We start from the raw sequence: 15101 nt of genomic DNA on the forward strand, positions 1-15101 counted from the left end.
GGGGGGAGAAACAGCGGGGGGGGAAACAGCGGGGGGGGTACAGCGGGGGGGGAAACAGCGGGGTTTCTTTGATGTAATGTTTTCCTGACTAACCTGTTTGGACACCATTCACACCTTGATTGCTGTGATTATCTCTCTGCCGAGGTGTGATAAATGGCAGTTAGAAAGATTACCTGTAAACATCTGACATTATTCTCTGAGTATATAAGCTGTGTTTTTATGCATATCTCCACTTCACCTGACGAAGGAGCAGCGCTCTGAAAGCTTGTGATTTCAAATAAAACTGTTGGACTATAACCTGGTGTTGTGTGACTTCTTACCTCTGCTAAGGGAAATAGATCCTTTCTAACTACTCTCACCAGGCCCCTCATAATTTTATACACCTCAATTAAATTTTGCCTCAGCCTTCACTGTTCCGAGGAAAACTACCCCAGCCTATCCAATCCTTCCACATAGCTAAGTTTTTCCATTCCTGGCAAGATCCTCGTAAATCTCCTCTGCACCTTCTCCAGTGCAACCACATCCTTCCTGTAATATGGTGACCAGAACTGCACGTAGTATTCAAGCTGTGGCCTAAACACTGTTGTATGCAGTTTTAGCATAACATGCCTGCTCTTATATTCTATGCCTCCGCTAATGAAGGAAATATTCTGTACGCCTTTTTAACTACTTTATCGACATATCAACGTACCTTTAAGGATCTGTGGACATACATTCCAAGGTCCGTCTGTTCCTCCACACGTCTCAGTATCCTCTCATTAATTGTGTATTTCCTTGCCTCGTTGCCCCACTCCAAATGCATTACCTCACATTTTCTGGATTGAATTCCATTTGCCACTTTTCTGCCCAACTGACCAGTTCATCGATATCTCCCTGCAGTCTAAAGCCTTCCTCCTCACTGTCAACTAGACGGCCAATTATTGTATCATCTGCAAATTTCTTTATTATCCCACCTGCATTTAATTCTAAATAGAAACAGAGAAACATAGAAGATAGGAGCAGGAGTAGGCCATTCGTCCCCTCTAGCCTGCTCCGCCATTCAATGCGATCATGGCTGATCATCCAAGTTCAGTACCCGGTCCCTGATTTCTCCCCATACCCCTTGATCTCTTTAGCCTCAAGAAATATATCCAACTCCTTCTTGAATATATTTAATGAATTGGCCTCTACTGCCTTCTGTGGTAGAGAATTCCACAGGTTCACCACTCTCTGGGTGAAGAAATTCCTCCTCATTTCTGTCCTAAAAGGCCTACCCCTTATCCTTAGACTGTGACACTTGGTTCTGGATTCCCCGACCATCGGGAACATCCTCCCTGCATCTAGTCTGTCCAGTCCTGCCAGTATTTTATAAGTTTCAACGAGATCCCCTCTCAATCTTCTAAACTCCAGCGAGTACAAGCCCAATCGACACAATCTCTCCTCATACGGAATTCCTGTCATCCCAGGTATCAGCCTGGTGAATCTTCACTGAACTCCTTCCATGGAAAGAGTATCCTTCCTCTTATAGGGCGGCCAAAACTGCACACAATACTCAAGATGTGGCCTCACCAAGGCCCTGTACAACTGCAGCAAGGCATCCTTGTTCCTGTACTCAAACCATCTCGCTACAAAGGCCAACATACCATTTGCCTTCTTAACCGCCTGCTGCACCTGCATGCTTACCTTCAGCGACTGGTGCACAAGGACACCCAGGTCTCGTTGCACTTCCCCTTCTCCCAATCTATTGCCATTCAGATAATAATCTGCTTTCCTGTTTTTGAAACCAAAGTGGATAACCTCACATTTATCCACGTTATATTGCATCTGCCATGCTTCTGCCCAATCACCCAACCTGTCCAAATCGCCCTATATTTTCTCAGCATCCTCCTCACAGCACACAAGCCCACCCAGCTTTGTGTCGTCTGCAAATTTGGAGATATTACATCTAGTTCCCTTGTACAGATCATTCATATATATTGTGAATAGCTGGGGTCCAAGGACTGATCCCTGCGGTAACCCACTAGTCACTGCCTGCCACTCGGAAATTGACCCATTTATTCCAACTCTTTGCTTTCTATCTGCCAACCAGTTCTCTATCCAAGTCAATACCTTGCCCCCAATCCCATGTGCATTAATTTTACACGCTAATCTCTTATGCGGGACCTTATCGAAAGCCTTCTGAAAGTCCAAATACACCACATCCACTGGTTCTCCCTTACCTATTTTACTAGTTATATCCTCAAAAAATTCCAGTAGATTAGTCAAGCACGATTTACCTTTTGTAAATCCATGTTGACTTTGTCCGATCCTGTCACTGTTTTCCAAGTGCTCTGCTGTTATATCTTTTATAATGGACTCTAGCATTTCCCCCACTACTGATGTTAGGCTTACTGGTCTGTAATTCCCCGTTTTGTCTCTACCACCTTTCTTGAATAGTGGGGTAACATTAGTTATCCGCCAATCCATGGGTACTGTTCCAGATTCCATCGAATGTTGGAAGATCATCAGCAATGCATCTACTATTTCTAGGGGCACTTCCTTAAGTACCTTAGGAGGTAGATTATCAGGCTCTGGGGATTTATCGGCCTTCAATCCCATCAATTTCCCTAACACCATTTCCCTACAAATATTAATATATAATACAAAAGAATGGGACCATGTAGTGAGCCCTTTGGAGCACCACTGGAAACAGCCTTCCAGTCACAAAAGCTTCCCTCAACTATGAGTATATCATTTAATTGTAGTGTAATTAGTGGTATTGAATTGATTTAAATTAATTTGAATTAATTAAAGGGTAATTCATGGCAGGACAGCTCGGTGCCGTGGCATGCTCTTCCTACGCTTTGTGGGAAGTCAGGGACACTTCCTGTGTCCCTGACGACCATGTGTGCGGGAAGTGTATCCAGCTGCAGCTACGGACAGACTGCATTGCGGCGCTGGAGCTGCCGTTGGATACATACTGGAGATTTCGCAATGCTGAGGACATCATGGATAGCTCGTTTAGGGATTTGGATACACTGCAGGTAAAGTTTGCACAGGCAGAAATGGAATGTGTGACCACCAGTCAGAGTAGTGGGTGCAGGTGGGTCGTGCAGGGGACCCCTGTGGCCATCCCCCTCTCAAACAGATATACCACTGGGGGAGCGATATTGATAGGGGAACTATTGTAAGTGTAATAGATAGGATTTTCTGCGGCCACCAAGGAGACTCCAGCATGTTATGTTGCCTCCCTGGTGCAATGGTCAATGATGTCGCAGGGCGGCTGCAGGGCATTCTGGAGGGGGAGGGTGAACAGCCAGTTGTCGTGGTGCATATAGGTACCAAAGATATAGGTAACAAATAGGATGAGTTATTAAAGCTGAAAATAGTGAGTAAGGAGGTAAATTAACAAATAGAACCTCAAAGGTAGTAATCTCAGGATTGCTACTAGTGCCACGAGCAAGTCAGAGCAGAAATAGAAGGATATTTCAGATGAATACGTGGCTAGAGGAATGGAGCAAGGGGGAGTGATTCAATTTCCTGGGACATTGGAACCGGTTCTGGGGGACTTGGGACCAGTACAAACTGGAAAGTTTGCACCTGGGCGGTAACGGGACCAATGTTATAGGGGGAGTGTTTGCTAGTGCCGTTGGGGAGGGTTTAAACTAAGAGAGCAGGTGTGTGGGAACATCTGCAGGGAGACAGAAGGAAGTGAAGCAAGGATAGAAACAAAATGCAGCAAGGAGCAAAGCAAAAGTGGAAGGCAGAGAAATCAAGGGTGTAAATCAAACAGGGCTACAGTAAATAATAATTCTAAAAGGATTAAGAGTGTTATAAAATCAAGCCTGAAGGTGTGTCTTAATGCGAGGAGCGTTCCTAATAAGGTGGATGATTTAGCTGCGCAAATAGATGTAAACGGATATGATGTAATTGGAATTACGGAGACATGGCTCCAGGGTTACACAGGCTGGAAATGCAACATCTAGGGTTATTCAATATTCAGGAAGGACAGGCAAAAATCTAAAGTAGGTGGGGTAGCATTGCTGGTTAAAGAGCAGTATAACACAATAGTAAGGAAGGATGTTAGCTCTGATGATGTGGAATCTGTATGGGTAGAGCTGAGAAGTACCAAGGGGCAGAAAACGCTAGTGGGAGATGCATACAGACCTCCAAACAGTAATGCTGAGTTTGGGGATGGCATTAAATGGGAAATTAGAGATGTACAATAAGGGCAAAGCAGTTATCATGGGTGACTTTAATGTACATATAGATTGGGCTAACCAAATAAGTAACAATACTGTGGAGGAGGAATTTCTAGAGTACAGATGGCTCCCGGGACCAATATGTCGAGGAACCAACTAGAGATCAGGCCATCTTAGACTGGGTATTATGTAATGAGAAAGGATTAATTAGCAATGTTTTTGTGTGAAGCCCCTTGGGTCGGAAAGATCATAACATGAAATAATTCGTCATTAAGATGGAGAGTGAAGCAGTTGAATCAGAGACTAGGGTGGGTCCTGAATTTAAATAAAGGAATGTACGATGGTATGAGGCCCAAGTAGGCTAGGATGGATTGGGTAACGTTACGTAAAGGGTTGACGGTCGATTGGCAATGGCAATCATTTAAAGATCGCACGGATAAACTACAGAATTTCTTCATCCCTGTTTGGCATGAAAATAAAACAAAAATGTGACTCAACCGTGGCTAACAAGGGAAATTAGGGATAGCATAACATCCAAGTAGAGGACATATAAATTGGACAGAAAAAGCAGCAGAATCGAGGATTGGGAAGAGTTAGGGATTCAGCAAAGGAGGACAATGGGATTAATTAAGAGGGGGGAAATAAAATATGAGACTAAGCTTGCAGGGAACAGAAAAACTGACTGTAAAACTTCTATATATATGTGGAGGGTAAAAGATTGGTGAAGTCAAGCGTAGGTCCCTTGCAGTCAGAATCAGGAGACTTTATAAAGGGGAACAAAGAAATGGCAGGCCAATTAAATACATACTTTGGATCTGTCTTCACAAAGGAGGACACAAATAACCTTCCAGAGATTTCGGGGAACATCGGGTCTAATTAGAGGGAGGAATTGAATGAAATCATTATTTGTAGGGAAATGGTGTTAGGGAAATTGACGGGATTGAAGGCCGATAAATCCCGAGGGCCTGATAATCTACATCCTAGGGTTCTTAAGGAATTGGCCCAGAAATGGTAGATGCATTGCTGGTCATCTTCCAAAATTCGATAGACTCTAGAATAGTACCCATGGATTGGAGGGTAGCTAATGTTACCCCACTATTCAAAAAAGGTGGTCAAGAGAAAAGGGGCAATTATAGACCGGTAAGACTCACATTGGTATTGGGGAAAATGCTAGAGCCATTATAAAAGATGTAATAGCAGAGCACTTGGAAAACAGTGACAAGATCGGACAAAGTCAACATGGATTTACAAAAGGTAAAGCATGCTTGACTAATCTACTGGAATTTTTTGATGATGTAACTGGTAGAATAGATAAGGGAGAACCAGTGGATGTGGTGTATTTGGACTTTCAGAAGGCATTCGATAAGGTCCCGCATAAGGGATTGGATTGCAAAGTTAAAGCACATGGGATTGGATTTAAGGTACTGACTTGGATAGATTACTGGTTGGCAGATAGGAAGCAAATAATTGGAATAAAAGTTTCTTTTTCCGAGTGGCAGGCAGTGACTAGTGGGGTACCGCAGGGATCAGTGCTAGGACCCCAGATATTCACAATATATATTATTGATCTAGACGAGGGAACTAGATGTAATATCTCCAAATGTGCAGATGACACACAGCTGGGTGGGTGTGTATGTGGTGAGGAGGATGCCGAGAAACTCCATTATGATTTGGACAGGTTGGGCGACTGGGCAGGTGCAAGGCAGATGCAGTATAATGTGGATAAATGTGAGGTTATCCACTTTGTTGGCAAAAACAGGCAGACAGATTAATATCTGAATGGCAATAGATTGCGAAAAGGGGAAGTGCAACGAGACCTGGGCACCCTTGTGCACCAGTTGCTGAAGGTAAGCATGCAGGTGCAGCAGGCGGTTAAGAAGGCAAATGGAATGTTGACCTTCGTAGCGAGAGGGTTTGAGTACAGGAACAAGGATGTCTTGTTGCAGTTGTACAGGGCCTTGGTGAGACCACACCTTGAGTATTGTGTGCAGTTTTGGTCGCCTTATCTGAGGAAGGATGTTCTTGCCATGGAGTGGGTGCAGCGAATATTCACCAGACGGATACCTGGGATGGCAGGAATTAGGTATGAAGAGAGATTGAGTCGATTAGGCTTATATTCGCTGGAGTTCAGAAGAATGAGAGGGGATCTTATTGAAACTTATAACATTCTAACAGGACTAGACACACTAGATGAAGGAAGGATGTTCACGATGGCGGGGGAGTCCAGCACCAGGGGTCACACACTAAGGATAAGGGGTAAGCCACTTACGACTGAGATGAGGAGGAATTTCTTCACCCAGAGAGTGGTGAACCTGTGGAACTCTCTACCACAGAAGGCAGTAGAGGCCAATTCATTAAATATATTCAAGAAGGAGTTTGATATATTTCCTAAGGCTAAAGGGATCAAGGGATATGGGGAGAAGGCAGGGACAGGGTACTGAATTTGGATGATCAGCCATGATCTCATTAAATGGCGGATTGGGCTCGAGGGGCCGAATGGCCTACTCCTGCTCCTAATTTCTTTGTTTCGATGTTTCTAATACCCTTTGCTTCCTGACACTGAGCCAATTATGGATCCAATTTGACACTCTCTATTTACATTTTTGATGAGCCTGCAATGTGGGACCTCGACAAAAGCCTTGCTTAAATCCATGTAGATTACATCAAACGCACTGCCCTCATCGACCTTCCATGTTACCTCATGAAAGAATTCAATCAAGTAAGTCAGACACGGCCTTCCCTTCACAACACCATGCTGACTGTTCTTGATTACCTACACGTGTACAGGTCAAACCAATTTTAAAATGCTCATGAACTTTAACAGTATTTGTTGTATCCGTGTGTTAATGGAGACATGGAATGCAGGAGTTGGTTTAACAGGTGTTTACTGGACAAAGTCTGGAGGTAAACTAACAGATACAAGACACTATACAGGCTTATATACCCGAGTGGCCACTACCGGCATTACAGTACACAGGGGCTCTTAAAGGCACATACAACACAGTATTTAATACATTATCAGTTCTGTATTGTCCTGTAAAAATAATTCAAAAACACAACTATTTCATTTACATAAATTATCAAGGACAGGGGCCATTGGCGCGCGGGGTACGAAGCGGAACATTTGTCCATATATTTCATGGAAAGTGGAGGACTGGGTTCCAGGAAATAGGAGACTGGGGAAGTACAGTCTAGTGGTGGTGAAGGGGGCAGAGGGGGTCTGATGGCTGAGGCACAGATCTCAGTTGAACAGCATGCTGAGGTTGTGTACAGTCACATTAAAACTGAGCCAGCAGCCACAGGACAGAAGGGAGTCCAGGGCTGATTATGGAGAGTTCCTCCAGACCCAGAAAATGATGGGATGGGATGGGTCTATGCCTTTGTCAATGGGAGGAAATTCTGGATCGTCTGCGATTGAACGTTACTCGCAGTCTGGGAGCACAGCCGTGGCGCAGTGGTAATGGGGCAGGCAAAACAACAACAACAACAACCTACATTTATACAGGGCCTTTAATGGAGCTAAACGGTGTCATAGACAATCCACTGGGAGTTGATCGTGTCCACACATCATGTCACCGAGTGGCAGTGTACAGATTCGAAAGAGCAGGGACTGAGGGTATATCCTCATGAAATTCCACAGAAGATCAGGTAAGTGCTGGAGGATGAGCAATTGTTGGAGATGCATTGAACAGTATGGCGATTCTACAATCCCAATATCCACCTCCTCTTGGTAAACTCCGCCACATTACCAGCTTATCCAGACCCGCAATCTCCCCGACCATTGCTCCTCCATCTCTTAGCAGTCGTACTCCCATTGTGGCTAATTTTCTACTGTTTATATACTTCATAGAATGGTTTGTCAGTGCCATTTATGTTGCTCATTCCTCCCCTGTTGTATCTTAAAGGTTATAACCTCCCTTTAATCCACCCATGAAAAGAAAGTTTCCATAGCAGAACCCATCAATGCCAAGTGTTGGCCTTTCCTATGCTCTCTCACATGTTTCACAATTATACATTTATTATATATCACAGAATCATAGAATGATACCACACAGAGCAAGTTATTATCTTAATGGCAAGAAACTGGAAAGTAGTGAAGTACAAAGGGATCTGGGGGTCCTGGTGCACGAAACTCAAAAGGTTAGTATGCAGGTGCAGCAAGTGATTAAGAAGGCCAATGGAATGTTGGCTTTCATTGCTAGGGGGATAGAATATAAAAACAGGGAGGTATTGCTTCAGTTGTACAAGGTCTTGGTGAGACCGCACCTGGAATACTGCGTACAGTTTTGGTGTCCATGCTTAAGAAAGGACATACTTGCTCTCGAGTCAGTACAAAGAAGGTTCACTCGGTTAATCCCGGGGATCAGGGGATGGACATATGAGGAGAGGTTGAGTAGATTGGGACTCTACTCATTGGAGTTCAGAAGAATGAGAGGCGATCTTATTGAAACATATAAGATTGTGAAGGGGTTGGATTGGGTGGATGCGGGGAGGATGTTCCCGATGATGGGTGAAACTAGAACTAGGGGGCATAGTCTTAGAATAAGGGGCTGCTCTTTCAAAACTGAGATGAGGAGGAACTACTTCACTCAGAGGGTGGTAGGTCCATGGAAGATGCTGCCCCAAAAAGCTGTAGAATCTACATCATTACATAAATTTAAAACAGAAATAGACAGTTTCCTAGAAGTAAAGGGAATTAAGGGTTAGGGGGAGCGGGCAGGAATTTGGACATGAGTCTAGGTTCGGATCGGTCATGGCCCTGTGGGTAGCGGAGCGGGCCCAGGGGCCGTGTAGCCTGATCCTGCTCCTATTTCGTGTGTCTAATTCTGTTAGATTCAGGAGCTGGTTCTGTGATAGTAGATTGGTGGTTAGGAACAGATCAGCCGTGATCTTATTGAATGGCGGAGCAGGCTCGAGGGGCTGATTGGCCTACTCCTGCTCCAATTTCTTATGTTCTTAGAAGGTGCTAATTCGGCTCATCCTGTCTATGCCTTAAGCACAAGTCTATATTAATTCACCTAATAAATAGCTACTGTATAAAGACAACTCTTTACTTTGTTAATCTATGTCTTTCCACAGTTCCAGTGCCAAGTTACAGTCTGCAGCTAACATCATTACCCTGTTCCCTTTCATCCATCCAAGAATCTCCTCACATCCTGTGTTTGTCCCTAAAAAGGATATTAATGGATTTTAAATCAGCTGTGAGTTTCATCATTTGTAATCTGTGTTACTTCAATATTATTTACCTCAATAAAGAATCTAATAAACAGGTCAACTCCTTGCTGCTCGAGTTCACATGATTAAGAGGGCAATAGAGTGAGGAAGCTCAATGTCCTTTCGAGGTTCCATGTAATAATGAGCAACGTTTATTTTCTAAACAGATCGATAATCCAGTCAGCTTGTTAATGTCGGTACTGTTCTCATAGTTCTGTGGATGTGGCTGACGCCGATCCCTAGTTTCCTGGGAATGGGCTGTTGACCATTGGCCTCGAACCATTGCCGTTCCTGTACGGATGGTGCTCACAGGATCCCGCAAGGTCGGGAATTCATAATCATAATCATGATCATCTTTATTGTCATTGTTAGTGCACAAGTGCAGTACAACAAAATGTAGGCTTGCGGCTCCCGAGAGTGTACATTAAGGTTAAGACATTTAAACATTCAACATTCATTTGGCTTGTAATACATTAACATAAACATAATAAAGTGCATTGACAGGTGTGCAGGCATTAGAGTTTATTTGTGGAGTTCAGTAGGATGACAGCCCTGGGAAAGAAGCTGTTCCTAAATCTGGTCGTTCGGGTGCGAATGCATCTGTAGCGTCTCCCAGATGGCAGGGGGGCGAACAGACTGTGGCTGGGGTGGGTAGGGTCTTTGATGATGGTCCGTGACCTCCGTAAACAGCGTTTCTGGTATATGTGCTCGGTAGCCGGGTGCCGGTAATACGTTGGGCAGTTTTGACTACCCGCTGCAGCATAGTAGCTACAGCTGCCATACCATACTGTGATACAGTTCATCAGGATGCTCTCTATTGTGCAGTGGTAACAGTTAGAGAGGATCAGGGGTGACAGGTTACATCCCTTCAGCCTCCTTAGGAAATATAGGCGCTGCTGGGCCTTCTTCACCAGAGAGGAGGTATTGAGGGACCAGGAGAGGTCTTCCGTGATGTGGACTCCGAGGAACTTAAAGCTGTCCACCCTTTCCACCACAGCCCCATGGATGTGGATGGGGGTGTGACTTCCGCCTTTAGACGTCCTGAAGTCCACAATGATTTCTTTGGTTTTCTTGATGTTAAGGGCCAGGTTGTTATCGGCGCACCACTTCACGAGATGCTGGACCTCCTCTCTGTAGGCTGACTCATCGTTGTTGGTGCATCAGTGAGGGTGACGGGACGACCGTGTGCATGTTCAGGTCAGGACGGTTGGCGAGTTGGAGATAAATGTGCGACCACGACATTGCTGCTCTTGTCGTTCTCGGTGAAGTGGGGGGGCAGGGGTTGGAGCCGCGGGCCAATAACTTTGGTCCAGTTACTGCAGAACTTCCTGTAGACCGGAGTTACAGCAGTCACAGGGCACATGTGCAGCAGGCGATGCAGCAAACAGGCCGACACTCACCCCTGGAACTAATGTCATATTCCACAATTCCAGCGGTTTAGTTTATTGAAATAAGTTGCATAAAACACCACAAGTTTAGACACGCTTGACCTTAATTTGTTTGTTTAAAGGACTGTAACAAATTCCACTCCCACAGCACATTAGCTGCATCCCGGGAGATTCCCTTTTTGGTACAAATAACGGCGGCTCTGGGTGAATATTGTTTGTGTCACTGCCACAAACGGGACTGCCCACTTGTCATTGCTCTCTGCTCCCAGAAAATGGAAATACCAGTCATCCTGCAGATAGTCTTCAGCTACTATCACGTCCTTGCGTTCTTTGGACTTCCTGGTGAGATTTCAAACCAGATGTGTTGTTTTCTGTTTGACTGCCGGGTTGTTCTTTTTGTCTGCCTGATATTGTAACGTGGGTTCTTTTCTCCTCTGGTGCAGTTCATGATTCCTTTTATTATTCTAATAAGGAGAGTGGCTCCATTGATCATATTTATGGTTTATGATGTCCTTTTTGCATCTATATTATGTTCTGAGCTCCGAGGGAATCATTTTATTCTGAATATGTTCCTCCTGATTCAGGACCCCGCAGAATGGAATGGAAAGACCCTAGGCAAGACGGAGGGTCAGAGGGATCTGGGTGTACAAGTACACAGATCCCTGAAGGCGGCGGAACAGGTGGATAAGGTGGGAAAAAAGGCATATGGGATACTTGCCTTTATTAGCCGAGGCATAGAATATCAGAGCAAGGAGGTTATGATGGAGCTGTATAAAACACTGGTTAGGCCACAGCTTGAATATTGTGTGCAGTTCTGGTCGCCACACTACAGGAAGGATGCGATAGCTTTGGAGAGGGTGCAGAGGAGATTCACCAGGATGTTACCAGGGCTGGAGCGCTTCAGCTATGAAGAGAGACTGGGCAGATTGGGTTTGTTTTCCTTGGAGCAGAGGAGGCTGAGGGGGGACATGATTGAGGTGTACAAAATTATGAGGGGCATAGATAGGATGGACACTAAGAAGCTTTTTCCCTTAGTAGAAGGGTCAATAACTAGGGGGCATAGATTCAAGGTAAAAGGCGGGAGGTTTAGAGGGGATTTGAGAAAGAACTTTTTCACCCAGAGGGTGGTTGGAATCTGGAACTCACTGCCTGAAAGGTTTGTGGAGGCTGGAACCCTCACAATATTCAAGAAGCATTTGGATGAGCACTTGAAATGCCATAACATACAAGGCTATGGACCAAATGCTGGACTATGGGATTAGATTAGACAGGGCGTGATGGCCGGCGCGGACACTATGGGCCTCTATCCGTGCTGTATAACTCTGACTCTATGAACTTTAGATTCACTTATTTACTGTTCCGAAACCCATGAGTTCTTGTCCAATCATCTCTTTACAGAGAGAGAGGAACCACGGACAGCATGGAAGGAAGTGCACCCTCTTATCTGCACTGGGGTCTTCACACACACCCTGCTGTGATAAATAGCCTGCCTGGCATCGCTCTGTGTCTCTCACTAGTGTGTTTAAAAGCTTCTGTATTATATCATTCTGCATAATGTCAATTAGCTATTTCTGTTGAATAATCTATACATGCTTACCCTTACACACTCCATGTTCTAATGGCCCCGTGTGTGAAATGAGCCGACTGACTCCACCTTCAATCTTGTATTTACTGAGTCCTAATGACCTGATTGACAAACTGTTAGCAACACGCACGTATTATTGAAATTCTCAGATTCATTCATAATTAACCTAATTTCTTACTGTAAATGTTAAATCGAGATATAAAGGCTCAGATTTACCATTGAATATTTATCAGCATGTGTCAGTGTTTCGTCGTGCTCAACCTATCCCATACTGACCCATTCACCCCATCTATTCCCATTCTCCTCATCCTATCCCATTCTCCTCACCGTGTCCCATTCTCCCCATCCTGCCCCTTCACCCCATCCTATCCCATTCTCCCCATCCTGTCCCATTCTCCTCATCCTGTCCCATTCTCCTCACCCTGTCCCATTCTCCTCACCCGGTCCCTAGCCCCCATCCTGTCCCATTCTCCCCATCCTCTCCCATTCTCCCCATCCTGTCCCATTCTCCTCACCCTATCCCATTCTCCCCATCCTGCCCCATTCACCCCATCCTATCCCATTCTCCCCATCCTGTCCCATTCTCCCCATCCTGTCCCATTCTCCACATCCTGTCCCATTCTCCACATCCTGTCCCATTCTCCCCATCCTATCCCATTCTCCCCATCCTGTCCCATTCTCCACATCCTGCCCCATTCTACTCACCCTGTCCCTAGCCCCCATCCTGTCCCATTCTCCCCATCCTGCTCCATTCACACCGCCCTGTCCCATTAACCCCATCATGCCACAACCTGCTCCCCTCTGCCCACGCTGTCGATTCTGTCACATCCTGAACCAGGTGATGCACAAATATCAACATCTTAAACTGATCCCCATTTGCAAACATTAGTTACTGCTTCACAGATGGAGTATTACTCCTTCAACCACGCTGCCCTGTTACTAATCGAGTTCTCAATTCATTGCGGCATTTTGTTATCTATCCTATTAAAGTGTAACCTTGCTCCTGATTTTTGCCATCTTTCTCTTTCCTCTACAGCGAATTTACTGACGATCGTTGTTCTCTTCAGAGGCAACTGTGGTCTTTCTAAAGGTGTCACTCTCTACCTATTGGCCATGACCACAGCGGATCTGCTGGTTATCGTTTCTAATGTAATGGTCGGTTTTATTCTTCGTTACTATTTCCCAATTTCATTCCTGCACTACACAGCCGTGCGTTCCTTGAACGAGGTTATCAACTATGTGTCCATTGACTGCTCTGTCTGGTTCACGGTCGCTTTCACTTTTGATCGATTTGTGGCCATTTGTTGGCAGAAGCTGAAACCTAATTATTGCACTGAGAAAGCGGCGGCGGTGGTTATATGCACCTTGTGCGTTGTGTTCTGTTTAAAAAACCTCCCCTTGTACTTTGCCTTTCAGCCAGTCTCTATAATTGATGACACAGAGTGGGGAGCCGGCTTCAAACCCAGCTACCACGAGCAACCTGGCTGGCTGGCGTTTGACTGGCTCGACACAATCCTCTGCCCACTGCTGCCGTATTTTCTGATTTGATTCTTCAATGCTCTGACCATAAGGCATGTTTTGCTGGCCAATGCAATCCGTCGGGCCCTTCGGGGGCAGTGCTCGAGTGGTAATGACAGTGATCTAGAGACCCAGAGACGAAGAAAATCCATCATTTTACTCTTCACCATTTCTGGCAGCTTCATCGTGTTGTGGATGCCTTATGTTACGTTTTTCCTGGTTTCCCGGATCATATTGAAGCATTACAACCCTAGAGATTACAACGACCCTTTCTTTATCGCTGAACACACTGGTGAAATGTTTCAACTGCTTAGCTCCTGTACAAACACATGTATTTATGCGCTGGCTCAGACTAAATTCAGAAAAGAGTTGCTTAAGGTGGTAAAATATCCATTTACTCGAATTGTTAAGTTGATCAAATAAGAAAGGACACTTTCTGCTGTCAGTGTTGAAATGGACTTCCAGGGTGTCGCGTCACTCCTGCACTCATCTCTCACTTGGAGCCAGATGGATGATGAGGCACCACCCTCTGTGAGTGCCACTGGTTTATAGAGTCAATGCTGCACAGAAGGAGACCATTCGGCCCTTCGAGTCCATGTCGGCTCTCTTTAAAGATACCCAGTCAGTCCCATTCCCCCGCTCTATCCCCGTAGCCCTGTAAGATTATTCCCCTCGGGTGCCTTTCCAATCTCCCTTTGACAATAGTGATTGTCTCCGCTTCCACCACTTCTGTGGGCAGCGAGTTCCAGGTCCTCACCACTCGTTGGGTAAATATGTTTTTCCTCACTATCCCATGCACAGAATCTGAAATCTGTGTACCCTAGCCCTTAAACCATCAACTAGTGGGTACAGCCTTTCCACGTCTAGCCTATCCAAACCTGGCATAAACTTGTAAACCTCAATCTAATCAACCCACAACGTCCTTTGCTATAAAGAAAGGAACTCCAGCTGCTCCAACCTGTCCTTGTAGCTCAGATCACCCATCCCCGGAACCAATCTCGTCAATCTGCTCTGCGCCCTCTCAATGGCCTTCACATCCTTCCTAAATTGTGGTGACCAGAACTGGATGTTGTGGACTAACCAGAGCTTTATAAAAGGTTCAGCATAACTTGGCTACTTGTGAAATCAATTCCTCTGTTTATGAAGCCCAAGATCCCATGTGCTTTGTTAACTACTCTCTCAATATGTCCTGCCACCATCAGGGACCTAGGCACATGTCCCTCTGTCCCTGCACAC

Source organism: Somniosus microcephalus, unplaced genomic scaffold (genome assembly GCF_052327205.1).
Source record: "Somniosus microcephalus isolate GS21.2 unplaced genomic scaffold, FLI_Smic_1.0 unresolved_chr6, whole genome shotgun sequence".
Classification (NCBI taxonomy): Eukaryota; Metazoa; Chordata; class Chondrichthyes; order Squaliformes; family Somniosidae; genus Somniosus; species Somniosus microcephalus.